A 20,002-nucleotide genomic window follows, 5' to 3' on the forward strand; every position below is an offset into this window, starting at 1 on the left:
CTTTTACTCTCAACACCAAACATACTTCGCAACCAGACTTACACGTACACTTAGCTGTAAGAATTTTGTCTAACCAGAAGTATCTCAACGTCGCTACCTGACTACGTGCAAATCACTTAGTCTAAGACATGACGTACATCACATTCACTCTACACTCAAATCACTTTGCTGTAACCCAAAGTAGATCACTTGACTGTTGACAACTCAAAATTTAAATCGTTTTTTAAGAAAAAACTTAACGATAAGCACGAAAGTAAATTTAGACTTAAGTTTTATCTTTAAGTTATGATTAAGCAATTCAGACCAACACAAAAGTTGTCACTGCGCCTCTAGTACCCTTACTACACGCGTACAGTTCATTGCTACTTGCCAATCAAAAAATGATTTCGGAATTGAAGTTTGGACCACAAGTCAATCTTCATATAAATTTTAAATCTGCAAAATTCTTGCACATTGTTTTCTACAACTACATTTCGTTCAGAATGTATTTAAAATTTTAAAACTAAAGTATTTGGTTGCCTTCCCCAATTTATTCGACTCACTGAATAAATTGGTTGTCTAGTTCCGCTAGTTCCAGGTAATGCTGTGTAGGAACGATTCATTCGGAATTCAATCAGATCATTTCAGTAAAATTTTGAAAATTTATTCAAACGAACTTTATGTAGTTCCTTTTCAAAATTTCAGTACTACTTTAGCAAACAAAACCTCAACCGAATCAACCTTTCGAATTCGAATCACCAAACATTTGCGTCATTCATGGAAAGTTAAGGTATAGAGCTTTTAGTCAAAATCGCTAGTCAAATACTAGTCGGCAATTGTTTTCTAACGAGAACGGGTGCTATCATAACATTTGATCACTCTGCTACTCTACTTAATTTCACTCTGTTAAACATTATTTCGGAAAGTCACTAACGACGTACTGTTAGAACTTATATCCCGTCACGTTGCGCAGGACAATAAATTTTGTAGAGGATTTTTTTAAAAGAATTCTGTATGACTAGACATGTTTGTTCCATTCAAAAATATTGCTCACTAATCCTTACCAGTTTCGACACAGAACTGCTACAAAGGAATAGCCAATAGTTTTTGAACTCAAGTTACGGACGGAATCGTACACTTGACAACCAACAATCCTACCATCCGATTCTTCATTTAAATCAGAAATGATTTAACATTCTACAAGTCTCACAAACTTGTACAAAAACCTTTGTCACCACTGAAGAAATTCTCTAAAGTGTTGCCAAACAACAAGAATCTGATATCACACAACCACCGGATCCAACATCACGATATCAGTCGAAATAAAATGTATTTTACTGCATGCCTTTTATTTCGCACATAGACGTGTCTTCTATGCAACTCAGAGCCTTGCTCAGAGCAGTACAACTTGGAAACATTTACATCTCTTTCCACTAACTAAAAAAATTCCAAAACCTACAGTGGATTCACCCTTTAAGTCAATTCACTCTAGTCTGCATCGAGGCTAAAACCTCGACGAAATTGCAGATCAGTCAAATTATATCAAAACTGTTAAACCATTTTAAACAACAACTCAAGAACAATTCGTAGACTGAACTGACTGAACTACGTATCACTCTACACAAACTGTATTGCAAATTAATTTTCCAATAAAATCAAAATTTCAAACACCCTAAATTCTTGTCAACCTACTTTTCATCAAAAACTAGATTACAAATCGACTAACATTCCAATATCTTAGTCCATTTACGTGAAGACTCTTAAATTACAGTCAACTCACTAATCAAGATTAAAATTATGTATTTTCCTAGTCCTGACAACACATCAATACTAGCTAAAAACGTAAGGGGAATTTCTTTAAAATTCAAATATATTCTCTTTCAAACTTGAACTTGCTTAAAGCAACTTCTTGAGTCTGTGGGAATAAACAAATAAACATTCGTCACATGCATCGTTTTGGACCCATACGATTTGGAGCACTCAACACTCAAACCACCCTACTGCGGTGCCTGCCAGCATTAGACGTTAAGAATTCGAACTTCAAGAAAATGCTCAAATCCTCCACACATTACTACGTATGGTCAGCCAATCCAAGATCAATCGTTGGAACAGTAAACGACAAAAAGCTGCTGCAACCCAATACCATGGAAAATCCTGCTCAACCCTCAAAACAAATGTTCCTGCTCACGAATGAATTGAACCAGACCATCAGAATCAAAACGGACCGTTCAAAGTTTTTCCAACGGGGGAAGTATTGTGGTGATTCCACAATATGCATTCATCAAAGATTGCCATTGAATTGATTTACATCATGTTGCCTTTGCATTCCCTTTATATACAGAGTTCATTCAAAATACAATTCATTCCATTCCCGGCTTCGGCCGAAGACACATCTAGTGTTTTATTAGATAGACATACAATCTCTCTCTACAGGTTCAAATGAAAGCTAAAGGTTCCAAGTTTTATTAAGAGCACAACAATTTTCTGTTTTCCTCATAGTTTTTCCGACTTTTCTTAAAAATTAAGTTTTAAATTTGGGGTTAAAATAAAATATTTTTTATAATTTGTTCAAAAACTTTTTTTTTCTTCGGTATTATCGTTTCGCATCTAGTTTCCAAACTTTTGACCAAGTAAAAGCTTTTTGGTTTTCCGTAACTTTAGCAAGTAGTTTCAGTTTTCATCGAAAATGGACCCTTTTACATGGCAAATGTTTTCCGTCAATTTTTTTTTTTCATGAATTCCAACGGCAATTTGGTTGAGTTTGCTTAAAATGGTACAACAACCAAATAAAAACACTTTTCGATTTTTAAAAAAATATTGAGGACCCGTAATCTGCTAAATTTTCGAATTTTCCGCCCTCGTCGAACTTTTTCAAACGCTACAACTCCTATACACGTTTCAGACGGCAATAGATTACTTTTATCGCTAAGCTGGGACTCTCAGCTTTTAAACGACACCACATACTTCACCGTTTGATGAAAGGAAATATTACTTGTGATATGAGATATGTGGTGGGACCCTATTTCCAAGGTTCTGAAAGAACAGGTTAAGACACATCTGAGTTGATCACGTAGGCGGTGACACACAAATTTTGACAAATAGATGCTATTTATTGAACATACTCAATACAGATTGTTTGAAATGTCAGCCTGATAAAAACGTTTTTTTTTTCTTCAAGTTGACATTTCAAACAATCTGTAATGAGTATGTTCAATAAATAGCATCTATTTGTCAAAATTTGTGTGTCAGCCGCCCTCGTGGGTGTCTTAACCTGTTCTTTCAGAACCTTGCCTATTTCAAGCAAATTTTGCCATGTATGATGGATTTTTAAGTCGGCAATATGTTTGATAGATTGTCGTAGGTTTTCGTTGTCGTCTCGTTTCTAAAAGTCTAAATTTTCGCATTCGAATCGCTGATTTCAGTTCGCTGTTGATGATTCCGGTGCAAGTGTTACAAATATTTATTACTGAAACGAAATGGCAATCTATCCGTTTTGTACGAGTTTTTTGACTTTAAAGATTTCTGAAAAATGTTTGAAAAATTTGTGGACTGTAATGAACCTATGCAATTTTTTAAACATGTAAAAATGTGCTTGAAAACGGTATGGTCTCAGTCATATAATAGTTATTTATCTACCAAGGTAGGTATGAAGGTATTTTTTCGCACTAGATGTCGATTGTCGACCCAAGGCGAAGCCGAGGTCGACAAGACGTCGTGTGCGAAAAAATACCGGCATACCTACCGTGGTAGATACAACGTTTTTCGCAATTTCGGGCCATAATCACCTTTCCAATGCAAAACATGTCCTACATTTTGTTCCAAAATTCTTGTGTATACAGAAATTCATTTGAACGATCAAGAAGGCTGCATTATAATACACATTGCAATGTGATGTAAAGAGACGCGTTGAATGAAATCGAGTAGTCAATGCTTAGTATATACGCTTCAACAATACGTTCGGTATAATTGTGTGACTATAGCCATCAGTATGGATGAATTTTAAACCCAATAAGACCCGGAAGTACATGCAATTACCTTTCTAATGACACCCCACACAACCCTGTACGGCTCGTGTAACTGGAGAAATTTTTGTAAGAAACGTGCATGTTTTCGGTTTTTGATGACCTCTCATCACCAGCCACACACGCTTCGAAGAATTTTTTTGAAAGTGGTTTTGGCTTCTGGGTTCGAATACCTTACTGGGCACATATAAAAAATTCCAATAGAAAATTCGGTCGATTTTGGTCTTCTGTTTTTCAGAAGAATCCCTCCATTTCCATTTTTCATTTTAAATCAATTTGGATATTTCACGATTTGTGACGTCTGAGTCAGTCAAACACTAGGTAGGGCTAAACCCGTGTTAGTGCTCAAAGCAAAGTCGTATAACAACATACGTCTTTGACGATCCATGTAAAATTTATCATTGCTACACTAATCCTCTAACCGCGACCCGATGAAGGGCAATTAAGTTCGACCAAAATGACGAAAACTGTTGAAACAGGATAATTGTTGATTGATCTGCTGAAACCCTTTCCACACGATTTGTGCGGTATAAGCTTATGCTCAAGAGCGTAAAAATTGATATAAACCATTTTATGTTACAGAGCTAGAACTAGTAGATTGAATCCAAATTTTTTAGATTGACTGAAGGAAAGAGCAGAACTGGTCCTAGCCTGCAGTTCATGAATAGCCCCTAGAATAAAGAACGATTATGATGACTATCAACACGAGTATTTGAAATTGAAGACACGTAAGTATTTAATTGACTGGCTGGTGAACACATAGTCTCTAATTATTTTGATATTCAGTAACACAAACGAACAATTCTATTGTAAAACGACCATCTTGTGTTAGTGACACGTTAAATTTCGTTGAAAAACTATGGATATTCAAGTAGTTCTAAGCGTTGTGACGCTTATTTCTCAAGAAGCCAGCCTCATAGCTGATTTAAATAGTTACTTCAAGTTCGACCACAATGTCTTTCTTGTGAACCCATCGGCAGATATCAATCAGTTTGTGAGAAATGGAAATCAGCTCAAAAGTTTATTCAATTTTGAGAACGTTCACGGAAGCGTCGCAGGTTTGGAACGTATGCGGGAAATTAGAAGCAAAAATACTTTCCTTATTGTTGTTCCGGAGAGTTCGAAGTTTACCAGAAACTTGAAGTTGTTGAAAAATGTCAGGAACATTCAACAAATGGACAGAAATATGAAAATTGGAATGTTCTTTCAAAATATCACTTCGATAAACGATATACGATCACATTTTCTATGGTTCAGAGACCAGTCAATTCCTTACGTATTTGCAGCAGCTTATCCACACATTGGAAGTTCATTGAACATCTTTACGTTTCATTCGTTCGGAAAATTTGAAGTGATCAATGTGACAAGTAAAAACTCGTACCTAGAGTTTTTTCCGAGTCTAGATTCCAACTATCACCAACACAGAATACGGGTCTCCCCATTTCTAAACATCGCGTACCAACGATTTTGGCTTGCAGTGTTTCAAGTAATGAATGCGACATATTCAATAGAAACTTTATCCGTAAAGGAATCTCTGAATACAATTGACATCTTTAATATACTTGCGGCGAGGGCCAAACCTTCTGAATTTACTTTGTATCCGATTTTGATCCAACACACGAATATCGTTGTTCCTGAAGCAGAGCCTTATTCCGACTTCTACGCTTATCTTCAAATGCTAACGACTAACGAATTTTTTGGCTATTTTGCTTGTACGTTAGCTGCGACAGTATTACTGTTAAGTGCCTGTCGATACATCAAACAGAAACAAATTTCATTTATTCAGAGCTTGATTGATGTTTTAAATCTTCTGTTCAACGACAACGGTTCCATAAAATACCAACGGCTCTCTCGTGCCGAGATGTTTCTAATTGGACCATTGACATTCGTAGGATTTGTTGTCGTGAATGGATATCTTTCTAATTTGCAAAGCTACTTCACAAAACCGTTTCTACAGCCCCAACTTAGAACGCTAACGGATATTTACAATTCACCGTTAACTATCATAGTCCCATCAGAATGGGAGGATTTTATTGTTGAAATAGTAACTAATCGATCAACACATAGAGATTGGAGCAGTAAAATTGTTGCAATAGAAAATAAAGAGTTCCTTAACCATATGACCCAATTTAGCAAGTCAACAGGGTATGTGATGAATGATTTCGATGTGATCTCAAGTGTTCAAAGACAGTTGCACATAAGAGGTTTTTACGATACCGGCGTTACAGTGCTGCACACACTACTAATATTTCCAGTATCCGACTCACTTTTATTTTTCGATCGATTGAACGAAATCATTCACTGGACCCACAGCTCAGGGTTGTTCAACCGTTGGTTATTAGAAGGAAATGCCGAAAGAAAAATATTGATCATGGATTTCATTCGCAGCCGACAAAGAAGTCTATTGGCAATCGATGTTGATAAATTTGAATTTCCCCTGTTTATTGTTTATGGATGGATTGCCAGCATAATTGTACTTATAGCCGAAATCATGTGGACTGGGATCAAGGGACGTGTTCGAGATCAATACGAAACGATCAAAAAGTGGAAAATTTTCGTTGGATTCACCAAGTAATTTAACATTGGTGGCTATCAGGATGTTTGGGAAAGAGTATCAAACGAAAAAAGCCACTCAATCTGACCCTAAAGTTAAAATTTTTCTATTTTTTCCTAATTTTATTTTGTCAATTTTCTCACTACGAGTGACATTGTGTGGTGATGATGTTGAAAATGTGGTCCATTGCACTTTTGGTTTTAACGTTATACGAATTCGCACATTTACATGCAATCTTCTATAACTACTGTAATCCTCATAAGAAACACTCGTCGAAGAACGCAAACGAACACTATGCGGAATATAAGAAATGAAATGCAGGAGTTTTGATGTATTCTTACTAAATGTATTTACTGTGAATGTCGACTGACGCGATCGACTCTTATCTACCAGAACGGAGTGATGAAAGTTCATGGTTTGACCTTCGAAACTGATCGCCAGCGTTAATGTCAACATTTTCTTTTTGATTTTTCACTTCAATGATCTATTGAAATTGAGATAAATACTCAATAGACCAGTTTATTCAACGTATACTAAATGCCTGAAACATAAATAGTTTCACAAATTGTGTATTTACTGCAAGGCTGTAAACTTTGCCTTTTGAACCGCCGCTAGTTCTCGAGGTCGAAACAGCCTTCTTTTTCTCAATTCATTCACTTAACGTGAGTCCAGGGTAAGGGAAGAGTGTTTAAACTCTGTTTGTTTCTAATTTATTTTATTTTATTTTGTTTTTAGCTTCATTTAGATAGGCATTTCAGCTGTGTGATGAAGAAGGGGAACGCCAGCTCGCTGTGATTCACTTCAGGTTATACTCTTCACTGAGTATATAGAAGTAAAGGACGGGTTAGGCCCAAGGCTGTATACTTTGGGGAGGTCACGCAGATACACATACGCGGGTTACACACCACAGTTGATGATAAAATGGCCGATTTCATACAAAAATTCACCTACTCTGATGATTCTCGTCGTCTTGATGATGTGGTGAAATTTTTTACATGTAAAATCATCAGAAGTGGTGTGTTCCCGCGTATCTAATAAAATGGCGGTCTGCGTGACCTCCCCAAAGTATACAGCCTTGGTTAGGCCAAGGCTGTAAACTTTGGGGAGGTCACGCAGATACAGATACGCGGGTTTACAGCCTTGTATTTACTGAAACGTCATTCTTCTTCTTCTTAAAATGGCGAAAATCACAACACAATGAAAGTTTATATAAAAGGTGGTGAATTTACGCCTAATTCGCAAAAATTTCGTTCGCTGTCGTGTGGTTTTGTCGCTTTGTATTGTGATCCGTAACAGATGGATTTTCTTGTCGTTGTAGGTTGTACGTTCGTTTACTGGATCCAATTTTTTTTTAGTAATTCGATGATCTTGGTGTCCTGGGATTTAAATCAAAGCGGGACGTTTCGTAATTCGTTTGATCGTTTGTTTAAAACTGAACGTTGAATCGCGTTCAGATTCGCTGAATCTGGCTGTTCGCTCCAGATTCGTTGAAATCGTTTGTATGTGTCGTATGCATTAATATCCATACCAGATGGGTAATTTTCGACCTAGATGCAAAACTCAGTGAAAAGGTGGTCGTTTTTCGATGGTTCGATTAAATTTAATTCTGGTCGCTTCCTGTAGTCGCCCAGAATTCATTGAAACTATTCGTGTGTATTGTGTGCCATTCATCCAGCAAGTGAAGGATTTTTCAGTCGGCAATAGGTTTTATAGATTGTGGGTTTTCGTTGTCGTTTAGTTTCTAAATATCTAAATTTTCGCCAGGGGCGGATTAAAGTTTTCCGCGCCACTGGCAAATAAAAATTCAGCGCCCATTTTCATTTGCTTTAGCAGTTTATTGCACATATTTCAGGTAGATAATTAGGAATTTGTATGGTGCACGAGTTTCTCCAGCACCAAGTTTTTCCTGCGTCATGCGAACAGTACCGAATTTCCATAGGTTAATCCGCCACTGATTTTCGCATCCGATTGTTGATTTCAGTTCGCTGTCGCTGAAAACAAATGGCAATCTATCCGCTTTGTACGAGTTTTTTTGATGTTAATGATGTAAAAACGTTCATGAAAACAGTATGGTCTCATAGTCATATACAGAGTGTAGTTCGTTTGTGTTTTTATCTGCCTGGAACGATCATCTCGATATTATCCCTCTCGGGAAAATTGGTTTATCTCGATATTATCTGTTCTTGGCAGATAAAATAGGGTAAGCATCTCTGTCCTATGCGACTCGACGGCAGCATCGTTATCATTTCTCTGATAGACACCTTAAGCAAAAGCTCTAGAAAGTTCAAGCATCGAATGCAAAAGTAAGGAAGAACATGTGGCTTTTCTGTCCGTTGACAGAATACATTCGTTCTTCGCAATGTTTTAGCTTGTCAGGCAAGTCTGACATTGCAACCAAAGATTTTCTATTTCATTTCCATTTTATAGGACTACCACCGTCCACCGAGTTTTACTCCTCAAAGCTAAAGTCGTATAACAACATACATCTTTGACCATCCATATAAAATCTCTCATTATTACACTAATCCCGACCGGATAAGGGGCAATTAAGTTCGACGAAAATGACAACAACTGTTAAAACTGTTGATTGATCTGCTGAAACCCTTTCCACACGATGAGTGCGGCAGAACATTTGATGGTACTGAGCTAGAACTAATAGATTGAATCCAAATTTTTTAGATTGACCGAAGGAAAGAGCAGCCTGTTGTTCATGAATGGCCCCTAGTCGAAAGAACGATTATCATGATTATAAACTCGAGTATTTGAAATTGAATACAGGTTCGTATTTAATTGACTGGCAGGTGAACACAGAGTCTCTAATTATTCTTTATATTCAAAAACGGAAACGATCCAATTGTAACATGACCATCTCGTGTTAGTGGTACGCTAAATTTCGTTCAAAAACTATGGAAATTCAAGTAGCTCTAAGCGTTCTGACGCTTGTTTCTCAAGAAGCCAGCCTCATCGCTGATTTGAACAGTTACTTCAAGTTCGACCACAATGTCTGTCTTGTGAGCCCATCGGCAGATTTTAATCAGTTTTTGAGAAATGGAAATCCACCCAGAAGTTTATTCAATTTGAAGAGTGTTCACAGAAACGTCACAGGTTTGGAAGGTATGCGGGAAATTAGAAGCAAAAATACTTTCCTTATTGTTGTTCCGGAGAGTTCGAAGTTTACCAGAAACTTGAAGTTGTTGAAAAATGTCAAGAACATTCAACAAATGGACAGAAATTTGAAAATTGGAATGTTCTTTCAAAATATCACTTCGTTAAACGACATAAGATCACATTTTCTGTGGTTCAGAAACCAGTCAATTCCTTACGTATTTGCAGCAGCTTATCCACACATTGGAAGTTCATTGAACATCTTTACGTTTCATTCGTTCGGAGAATTTGAAGTGATCAATGTGACAAGTAAGAACTCGTACCTGGAGTTTTTTCCGAGTCTAGATTCCAACTATCACCAACACACAATACGGGTCTCCCCATTTTTAAACATCGCGTACCAACGATTTTGGCTTGCAGTGTTTCAAGTAATGAATGCGACATATTCAATCGAACCTTTAACAGGAAATGAACTCCTGAATGGAATTGACATCGTTAGTGGACTTGCATCGAAGATCAAACCTTCTGAATTTACTATGTATCCGATTCTGATCCAACACGTGAATATCATTGTTCCAGAAGCAGAGCCGTATTCGGGCTTCTACGCTTATCTGCAAATGCTAACGACGAACGAACTTTTTGGCTATTGTGCTTGTACGTTAGCTGCCACAGTATTACTGTTAAGTGCCTGTCGATACATGAAACAGAAACAAGTTTTACTTCTTCATAGTTTAACGGACGTTCTGAACCTTCTGATCAACGACAACGGTTCAATAAAGTATCAACGGCTCTCTCGTGCCGAGATATTTCTAATTGGACCACTGACGTTCGTAGGATTTGTTGTCGTGAATGGATATCTTTCTAATTTGCAAAGCTACTTCACAAAACCGTTTCTACGGCCCCAACTTAGAACGCTTGCTGATATTTACAACTCACCGTTAACTATTACAGTCCCAGAAGAATGGGAGAATTTTATTGTTGAAACATTAACTCATCGATCAACACATAGAGATTGGATCAGTAAAATTGTTGCAATAGAAAGTCGAAAGTACTTTAATCATATGTGCACATTTAATAAGTCAACAGGGTATCTGATGAACGATTTCGATGTTATCTCAAGGGTTCAAAGACAGTTGAACATAAGAGGCTTTTACGATACCGGCGTTACAGTGCTGCACACACCCTTAACATTTCCGGTATCAAAAAGGCTTCTATTTTTCGATAAATTCAACGATATTATTCACAGTACCGACAGCTCAGGATTACTTCGCCATTGGTTGTTAGAAGGTTATGCTGAAAAAGAAAAATTGATCACGGCTTTCATCCGCAGTAGAATAAAAATTCATCAGGTGACCGAAGTTGATAAATTCGAATTTCCGATGCTCATTATTTATGGTTGGATTGGCAGTACAATTGTACTAATAACCGAAATCACGTGGTACAGGATGAGGGATCGTTTTTTCTTAATACGTTTTAACTCAAAAGGATAAAAAAGTGGTGGGTTCACTAAGTAATTTAACAATGGTGGTTGCCAGGACAGGCCGTTCTATTTGGGAATCAAACGAAAAAAAACTCCCACCTAGTCTAATCGTAAGGACTACAAATTTTTGGCTCTTTTCCTAATTTTGTTCTGCCCATTGAGTTATAATCAAGAGGTGACATGGTATCGCTGATGTTAATCGGTACCCAAAAAATACATTGGTACCCCCGGCATGCTTAAAAATGACAGCGTCACCATGCCATCGCTCCGAGTGTAACTCTACGGTTCTGCCTATTACGTATACTTTGTGTCCGTGTAGATCATCTTCAAAATACGGTACTTTCAAACGTAGCCTCAGATTAGTTTGACTGTGTTTTATGTAACACAAACTTTTATGTCAAAAAGGAGCTGCTGCTCGAGTACTAAATTTAAAATCATGTGTAAAAAAGGAACGAGCAATAGACGGCGGTTGAAAATCTCTCGTTCAAATGACATTATTTTTAATGTGGATGGAAGTTCTTGACCATATGACCAAGGCAGCTCTCTAGCAATATCACACTAATTGTGATAAAGTAAGGAGGCCAAAAATCGTACGGTTTCCATTTATAAATTTCATTATTTTAGAAGTGTATGAATTCAGTGAAATGAAATTTACGATTTTTGGCCTCCTCATTTTGTAAACAGTTAGTGTGATATTGCTAGAGAGCTGCCTTGATATGGCATATCAAACGGCCTTAAAGATGATCTGTTTTACATTTTGTTGTTTGTTCTTATGCCAATATTTGTTTCTTATGGAAATTATAGAAGTATATATAGGGGTGGGGAGGTCACACATATCGTTATTTTACATCTGATGATTTAAGGTAAAAGAAAAGTTCATCTTTACGGTATGGTGTGTCGATTTCAATTTTATTTTTTAGTTATTCCGGATTCCGACCTAGCGCGATTCACTAGCAATAATAATCAGCAAAAAGTATTTTTTTTTAAGCCAATATAAGTCTGCACTGCCACTTTCTCAAAAATGTTCGAGCTAATTTTTTTACTATTTTCAGCTTTTAAACGGGCTGTTCATGAATAATCTTTGAATTTCTGTCAAAACTTTTTATTTACATGTTAATTATTTCCATACTCGAAAAATGCCCCATTTTTGGGCTGTTTGAAGCGAAACCAAAAATTTTTTTAATTTATTTATCGTAATTGTACGTTTGCTGGATGCGCTATTGAAATACCTACAAAATGAGCTACCACAACAATAGCTTGAAAAAATTCAACCAGAAGAGATGACTTTTTCAATTAAATTTTTTTTGGAAAATTGCACCTCGGTGATGCCCCACAGAGTGGAAGCTCTGCAAAAACACCTGTAGATTTTTTTTGGTCCGGACCCATAATCCAGCTACCACGTTTAGCTCGAAATTTTTTGAAAACGTGGCGGTGCGAGCCTATATTGGCTTCAAAAAAAAAATGCTGATTATTATTGCTAGTGCGATAGTGAATCGCAGTAGGTCGGAATCCGGAATAAATAAAGAATAAAATTGAAATCGACACACCCTACTTTACGGCGACGATAGTCATCACGATAGATGCATTTTTTGTATGAATATCTGTCAGATTTTATCATCAAGGATTTTGTAGCACCCACTACACATATCTTAATCTGCGTGAAGAGAAAACTTTGCGTGTTAAGCTCGTCAATCTGAAGTTTTTGTATTGGAATGCACATTCAATGCGTGAAATTTTGGTTATTTCGAATGAATAAAAGACAGTTTTGGCTTCTAATTTGCATCTTTTATTGTAATACTCAACATCGCGGAAAGCGTCGGCACTAATAATTTATATAAAACACATTACAGAAGTGCATTACATAATAGCATTAAAAACAACTTCACAAAACGAAAATAAATTCACGCCGTAAGTGTGCCTAAAATTAGAATTTGTAACTGAACGATTCGATGAAAAAGTATTGTATGAAAATGACGCTACTCCGCACTTTCCATTTTGAATTTCGACCGCACTTACGGCGTGAATTTCCAATGCTCAAAACAAACGAGGCATTGAAAACGTGTTTTGGTCCTATTTTTCATGACGAAATTTTCGACACTGTCAAATGAAGTTAGAACTTTTTATATTCAAAATCGCGACTGCTGCATCTGTCTATGAAAACTAGGACCAAAACACGTTTTCAATGCCTCGTTTGTTTTGAGCATTAGGCATGTAACTTAGCTTAACACCGTGGAGCTATCAAAAAAATGATAAAAATTTGACGCGGATTCTCAGCAAGATGTAGAATGCCTGTTTCCACCGAAAATAAAATTGTTTAAAGCTGGTCAATCAAACCGGGCTGACGTAGCCGCCAATAAAATAGCGTTGCATTGTAAATTATCGGTTGCACGGCAGAGTAAAGTTAACCAGGCAGGAGCGCTGATTTGACTAGGGACCTGTAGAATCTAGTAGCCCTATATTTTTTGCGAACAAAATTTTTCAATTTATGTCAGTGTTCATTTGAAATCGTTATCATCCAGTGTATTAGGTCCCTTATTTGACGTTTCGAAAATGAACCGCTCCTGCCTGGTTTATTTTACTCTGTCGTGGTTTTTGGCTTCGACGAATTATATATAGACCGGAAATAACGAACAAAATTCCGTAAAAATTGTGTCCCCGACATGAAAAACGAAATATTTGATAGTGTGAGAATTGGTCAAGGTAAATATATGGGCGGACCATATATTTACCTTGGGCAAATAAGCGCTAAGAATTCGAAATTTTTTGCTACACAAATCTTCAAAAAATTACAAAATATTGGAACGGTTATCTTGGGGATGAAGTTGGAAACTTTTAGAGACCGGAGTGTACTTAAAGAAGAGTAAATTATTCCAATGAATTCATAATACATACGCAAAAATTCATGGGAAATATATTTTCGAATTCACACAATTTTGACACAATTCATGAAAAAACACTTGCAATTTCAAACCTTTTCTTTTCTGTCTTCTATTAATAATGGCCACACTCGAAAAAAAACGAGTAGTCATAATAAAACTGTCGGCATCGCCAGTATTAAAATTTCGGGACATTTCTTTTCAAAAAATAAAAAATGTGTTGGAAAATTGTGTAATGAGGTAGTGACCAGTTTCTGTGTAATTGATAGTAGCAGCTAATCAAAGAATTTTTGTTAAAAGTCGTTCAAGTTAATTTCGAAAAGTCTGCAACAGTTTCACCAACTTGTCAAAATTAAGTGAAATGTGTAAGTGTGTGTGTCTCAAATGTATATTACACAGAGTTTACTTTTGCTTCACGATTTCATCTACGTAATTCTTGTCTATCCCACTATTATGTCATTGTTCCAAATACTAAACTGACAACTACCAACCACGTCATCGCCTACATTGTATTTTGGTGTAGAATTCTACGTAAAACCGTACGAAATATACATCTTTTCAAACTTGGGGACACATTTTACCGTACGAAATACCTGTCTAGTAATAATTCGTCTCTGAAATAAAATTATCCTTTCTACGAAAATTTATCACCTTAGTTTTTGATCGTTCCAAGAGAGTTTTTCCATACAGTGTAAGGCTTACACCTTTACATTACTTTTAGCAAAAGTTTAAATTTCCTAGGATCTAGAAAACGTTCTAACGTTTACACTTTGTAAATTAAAAACACCAATTTTATTTGAGGAATTTAGTCATCAGTTTGACATAGAAAAGAAATATTTAATACAAGTAATACCCGTCACCAAAAACTAAAAAAAAACTAGACAAGGACAATTCAAAACAGACGTTATGTTGGATCCACCTTATATACCGGACTGAACTCACAATACGAAAAAAAAAACGTTAAAGGTGTTTTTCAGCATTGTTTTCCTAATTCAATGGCCCAATTCCAGCCATTGGCTGCTAAATTTAATCGGTCAAAAACTAGTCCCGATGCTCCTGTGAATTTACCCCGAGTAAATTTAACAGCACTGACGGGAATTTGCCCAATAATAATTTTGTAGATATTTTGTCCTTGTATCATTTTATGAATAGCCTCCAGTTCCAGTAGAAACAGACAATTAACATGATTATAAACTCGAGTTTCTGAAATTCTAGAGAAGTTTGTATTTAATTAACTGGCTGATGGACACAGGCGAAGAGTCTATAATTATTCTTCATATTCAATAACGAAAACGATTTGATTATAAAATGACCATCAAGTGTTAGTCACACGATAAATTTCGTTGAAAAACTATGGATATTCAAGTAGCTTTAAGCGTTCTGACGCTTGTTTCTGAAGAAGCCAGACTCATAGCTGATTTAAACAGTTACTTCAAGTTCGAATACAATGCCTTTCTTATGGATTCGTCGGTAGATATCAGTCAGTTTGTGGGAAATGGAAATCCACCCAGAACTTTATTAAATTTTGGGAACGCTAACGGAAATGTCTCAGATTTGGAAGGTTTGCGGAAAATTAGAAGCAAAAATACTTTCATGATTGTTGTTCCGGAGAGTTCGAAGTTTACAAGAAACTTAAAATTGTTGAAAAATGTCAAGAACATTCAACAAATGGACAGAAATTTGAAAATTGGAATGTTCTTTCAAAATATTACTTCGATGAACGATGTAGGAGCTCATTTTCTGTGGTTCAGAAACAATTCAATTCCCTACGTATTTGTAACCACTCAACCACACCTTGGACATTCGTTGAACGTTTTCACCTCTCATTCGTTCGGAAAATTTGAAGTGATCAATGTGACAACTAGCACATCGTACCAGGAATTTTTTCCAAGCCTAGATTCCAACTATAATCAACACAAATTCCGAATGACCTCATTCGCAAGCATTGCTTTTGAACGATTTTGGCTTTCAGTGTTTCAAGTAATGAATGCAACTTATTGCGTAGTAAAGTATGATGTTTTTAAAAGCATTGGAAATAATCTTAAGAACGGAATTGACATTGTTAATGCTCTTGCGACGAATGTAAAACCTTCTCAATTCAAGACTATATACCCGATTGTGTTTGAACGCACGAATATTATTGTTCCCGAAGCAGCGCCATATTCCGGCTTCTACGCTTACCTGCAAATGGTCACGAAGAACGAATTTTTCGCTTATTTCACAGGAACAATGGTTACTGTTGTATTATTGTTAAGTGTCTGTCGATACATCAAACATAAGAAAATTTTTTTTCTTCAAAGTTTGATTGATGTTCTAAATCTTCTGGTCAACGACAACGGTCCCATAAAGTATCAACGGCTGTCCCGTGCCGAGGTGTTTCTAATTGGACCGCTGACGTTCGTAGGATTAGTTGTCGTGAACGGGTACCTCTCTAATTTGCAGAGCTACTTCACAAAACCGATTCTACAGCCCCAATTCAGAACGCTTGCTGATATTTACCTTTCACCATTGACTCTTGTAGTACCAGCTGATTGGATGAATTTAGTTGTTGAAACTATAGCCCGCAAATCAAAACATAAAGATTGGAATAACAAAATGACTCCGATAGAAATTTCACATTTCCTCAATCATTTGGTCACATTTAATAAGTCGACAGCGTACGTGATGAACAATTTCGATTTGCTCGCAAGGGTTCAACGAGAGTTGACCATAAGAAGTTTCTACGATACCGGCGTTACGGTGCTGAACACACTCTTAACATTGCCGGTATCAGAAAGGCTTCTATTTTTCGATAGATTGGACGAAATCATTCACTGGACCTACAGCTCAGGATTGCTCCATCGTTGGTTATTAGAAGGTGATGCTGAAAAGGAAAAATCTATCAAGGATATATTCCGCAGAAAACTAAAATATCAACAGGCGGAGGATGTTGATCAATTCGAATTTCCGGTGTTCATTTTGTATGGTTGGATTGTCAGCATAATTGTACTGATAACCGAAATCATGTGGTATAGGACCAAGGAACGTTTTCAAAATAAGTTTCAATACAAAACAATAAAAAACGGTAGAATTTTCGTTGGATTCACTAAGTAATTTAATAACATGCACTGTATCAAGAGATGCTCCCTTTTTTAAATTTTGAACATGAATGTTGAGTACATTTTGGTATAAAAAAGAGGACGCCATGAACGAAAAGTAGACAATGAGGAATTAATACAGCAGTCAAGGAAGTGCTCGTCTCCATGAAAGGTGCACGGGATGTCTTGAGTGATTTGGATAGCCCTTGGTAGTCTGAAAAACAAAAGTTCGGGTGCCAAGCTGAAATCCTGTCAGTTTTCCGGAAAAGGAGGGGGGAAGTCTGGAGTGCACTATTTCAGTTCTCGACCATTTTCAAACAATCCGAACAAAATATTTCGTATTTTTATGGATGATGTCGATAGAGAATTACATTTCCTAAACCCTAGAAGTTTTTTCAAATTTTTTGTACAACATAGGTTGGTCCAAAAATGTGGTCAAAGTAAAGAAATATTTTGAAAAATCTAATTTTTCACTGTTTTTATCATATTTTACATGGAAACATTGATTTTATGTTTAGATAATGTTCTACAATATTGTTGCCCGGAAAATTTGCTATACATATATCATGTCTAAAGACGCTGAGGGTTACAGGGTGGTCCTGAACAAAGGTTATGTTAATAGGAAAATTATGAATGCACGTCCTGAGAACCCTGTAAGCCAATGTGAACCCTATTTGATATCAGAAATGGGAACTGTTCATCACAAGGATCTGATTTCTTACAGCATGGGCGATGTATAATAAGGGAAGAGACTCGAATGACATTATTTACTAAATATCCACCAAATAATTAGTTTCAGTAAGTTTAATAAGTTTACACAAAAAAGTTGAAAAAACGAGAAAGGAAACCACAAAATCGAATATTTTGTGTAAAAATAGGATTGTTCGACCAAGATTAATTTTTTCGGACCACCCTATACTTTCCAAAAACATTTTGTTTTCTTCATTCGTGTTCAGAATTTAGAGATTTACAGACCTCAGTTAATATATATTCGTAAGCCACTTCAAATGAGAAGAAATTGGCCCAAAAATTAAGCATTTTCTTCAATAACTCAAAAATTTCGACTTTGATGATTTTTTCGGCCCATCCAGTATTTTCCACAAATTTTTAGTATTCGGCAATGTTGTTCAGAATTTAAAACTCTACATTTTTCCCGAAGAAACTAATTTTTTATCTTTTCGGGTTGTCGTGATATTCACTGAAAAGCGTGGAAAAACACGGATTTGAGCCGCCGCCAAAAGTTATTGCCCAGGATCTCAGCCTGGCACCCTAACTTTTCTTCATCAGGGTACTAAACTCTACCGAAAAACGCTTTAACATGCTCTGGACCTCACTTTGGACACAGGGTTCTCAGTGGCCCCTAGACTAAAGGTTGATGGAACAAATTTTCATGATCAATACTTTGACATCTTACTTGATTACTGAATTTGATCACCATAATATTAAGTGTACAACGAAAGGTTTTTATGCTACTGGTGTAACGGCTTTCAGCAAACTTCCAATGTTTCCCATATCGGAAGGGTTTCTGTTTTTCGATAGATTGAACGAAATTATTCATTGGACATACAGCTTAGGACCGCTTTATCGATGGATAAGAGAATCGGTTGTTAAAAGAGAAACGCTGATTCTACTTTACCACTACATATTAGAAAATGAGCCGGCAACCAATACCCTCTCTAGCAACCAAACTATAAAAAATAAGGTGGTAAACATTGACAGTGTGCACTGCCACAGAAAATTTTACACTTTTAAAAATAAATTAAATGAAGTATGAGCAGCGATGACCTTTTTTGTATTGAAAATATTACGTCTACTGTCACCGTTTTGGTGTTAGAAAGTCAATAATTTGTGATTGTGATCCGTCAGTTTGGTGTGCAAAAATGAAAGAAAGTTTAAAATTTGTCTTTTTCGTGTGACGTCGATATTGCTTTAAAAAAAAGCGCGGCACGGCAACTCCATTACAAAAAAGTCAGTGTCAAATTTGTCAAAATAAGGTGGTATTTTGACTGCGTCAAAACGAAGTTTGGTTGCTAGAGAGGGTATTGGCCGGCAACTGATGCTCAAAACTTTGAATTTCTGATGTTCATTGTTTATGGTTGGATTGCAAGCACAATTGTACTGTATATTGTGTGGTCCAAGATTACACAACGCAATATGGTCAAAGCCGAGAAATTGGAAATGATTCGTTAAATTACATAAGTCGTTCAGTGAAATGAGTCTCACCACAGCTCTGCTACAGTAGCATTGCTATGGTTTCACAGATTGTTCAACGAAGAAGGTTCCCCAAAATTCTCAGCTAACATCCGAAGTCCTCGAAACCATTTGCATGCACCGGAATTTAGATTATTTTATGATAATATTGACCTTGAATATTTAATATAATTTCACCTGAAAGTCAGGATCCGTATTTTCTCTGATCCGCTGAGGGTACTCACAGGATACTTTGGTTATTTACTTATTTTAAGAATTTTGTGTTCTTCGTTGTTGTTGAAAAATAAATTGTTAATTTACGTTTGATCAAAGAGTTTTTTCGTCGATTTATTTAGGACCGCGGACTCCTGAAAATGTTAGATTGCGAACTAAGATGGGAATGTAATTCTGCGTCGTGATGCAAATGTTATGTAATCGCCAAGCTTCTTCCTAAGAAGTTCTTAGTAATCGTTTTGTCGACGGTTCAGTCTGAACGATATGTGTACAAAAACGACAATGTCGTTAGAACTGAAATCGATTGATATAGTAGCGAAGCATAATCGCGTATCATCATTCATCACGGGAGAAAAAACGACTTTATTTGGAAAGCAGCGTTACTAGGAGCAGAAACACGAGAATGGAAAATCCTTGCAGGGTAAAAAACTGTGTAGAAAGTGTTTGATCGGAGTAGGATTAAATGATAGCCCATTGGGGGCTAC

The 20,002-nt window shown here is 36.5% G+C and overlaps 3 long non-coding RNA genes across 3 annotated transcripts; 2 read left to right on the forward strand and 1 right to left on the reverse strand.

Moving 5' to 3' along the window:
• Positions 1-309: 309 nt before the first annotated feature.
• Positions 310-18,889, reverse strand: LOC119084142. The gene is made up of 3 exons (XR_005089013.1): positions 18,759-18,889; positions 7,148-7,152; positions 310-321 (listed from the first exon to the last, which is right to left on the reverse strand). It is a non-coding gene; the product is annotated as an uncharacterized LOC119084142 (long non-coding RNA).
• On the forward strand, positions 4,954-19,136 carry LOC119084139. The gene is made up of 3 exons (XR_005089010.1): positions 4,954-4,965; positions 7,569-7,570; positions 18,960-19,136. It is a non-coding gene; the product is annotated as an uncharacterized LOC119084139 (long non-coding RNA).
• On the forward strand, positions 12,891-18,382 carry LOC119084140. The gene is made up of 3 exons (XR_005089011.1): positions 12,891-12,902; positions 14,387-14,391; positions 18,322-18,382. It is a non-coding gene; the product is annotated as an uncharacterized LOC119084140 (long non-coding RNA).
• Positions 19,137-20,002: the final 866 nt, after the last annotated feature.

This window comes from Bradysia coprophila, unplaced genomic scaffold (assembly GCF_014529535.1).
Source record: "Bradysia coprophila strain Holo2 unplaced genomic scaffold, BU_Bcop_v1 contig_732, whole genome shotgun sequence".
Lineage (NCBI taxonomy): Eukaryota > Metazoa > Arthropoda > Insecta > Diptera > Sciaridae > Bradysia > Bradysia coprophila.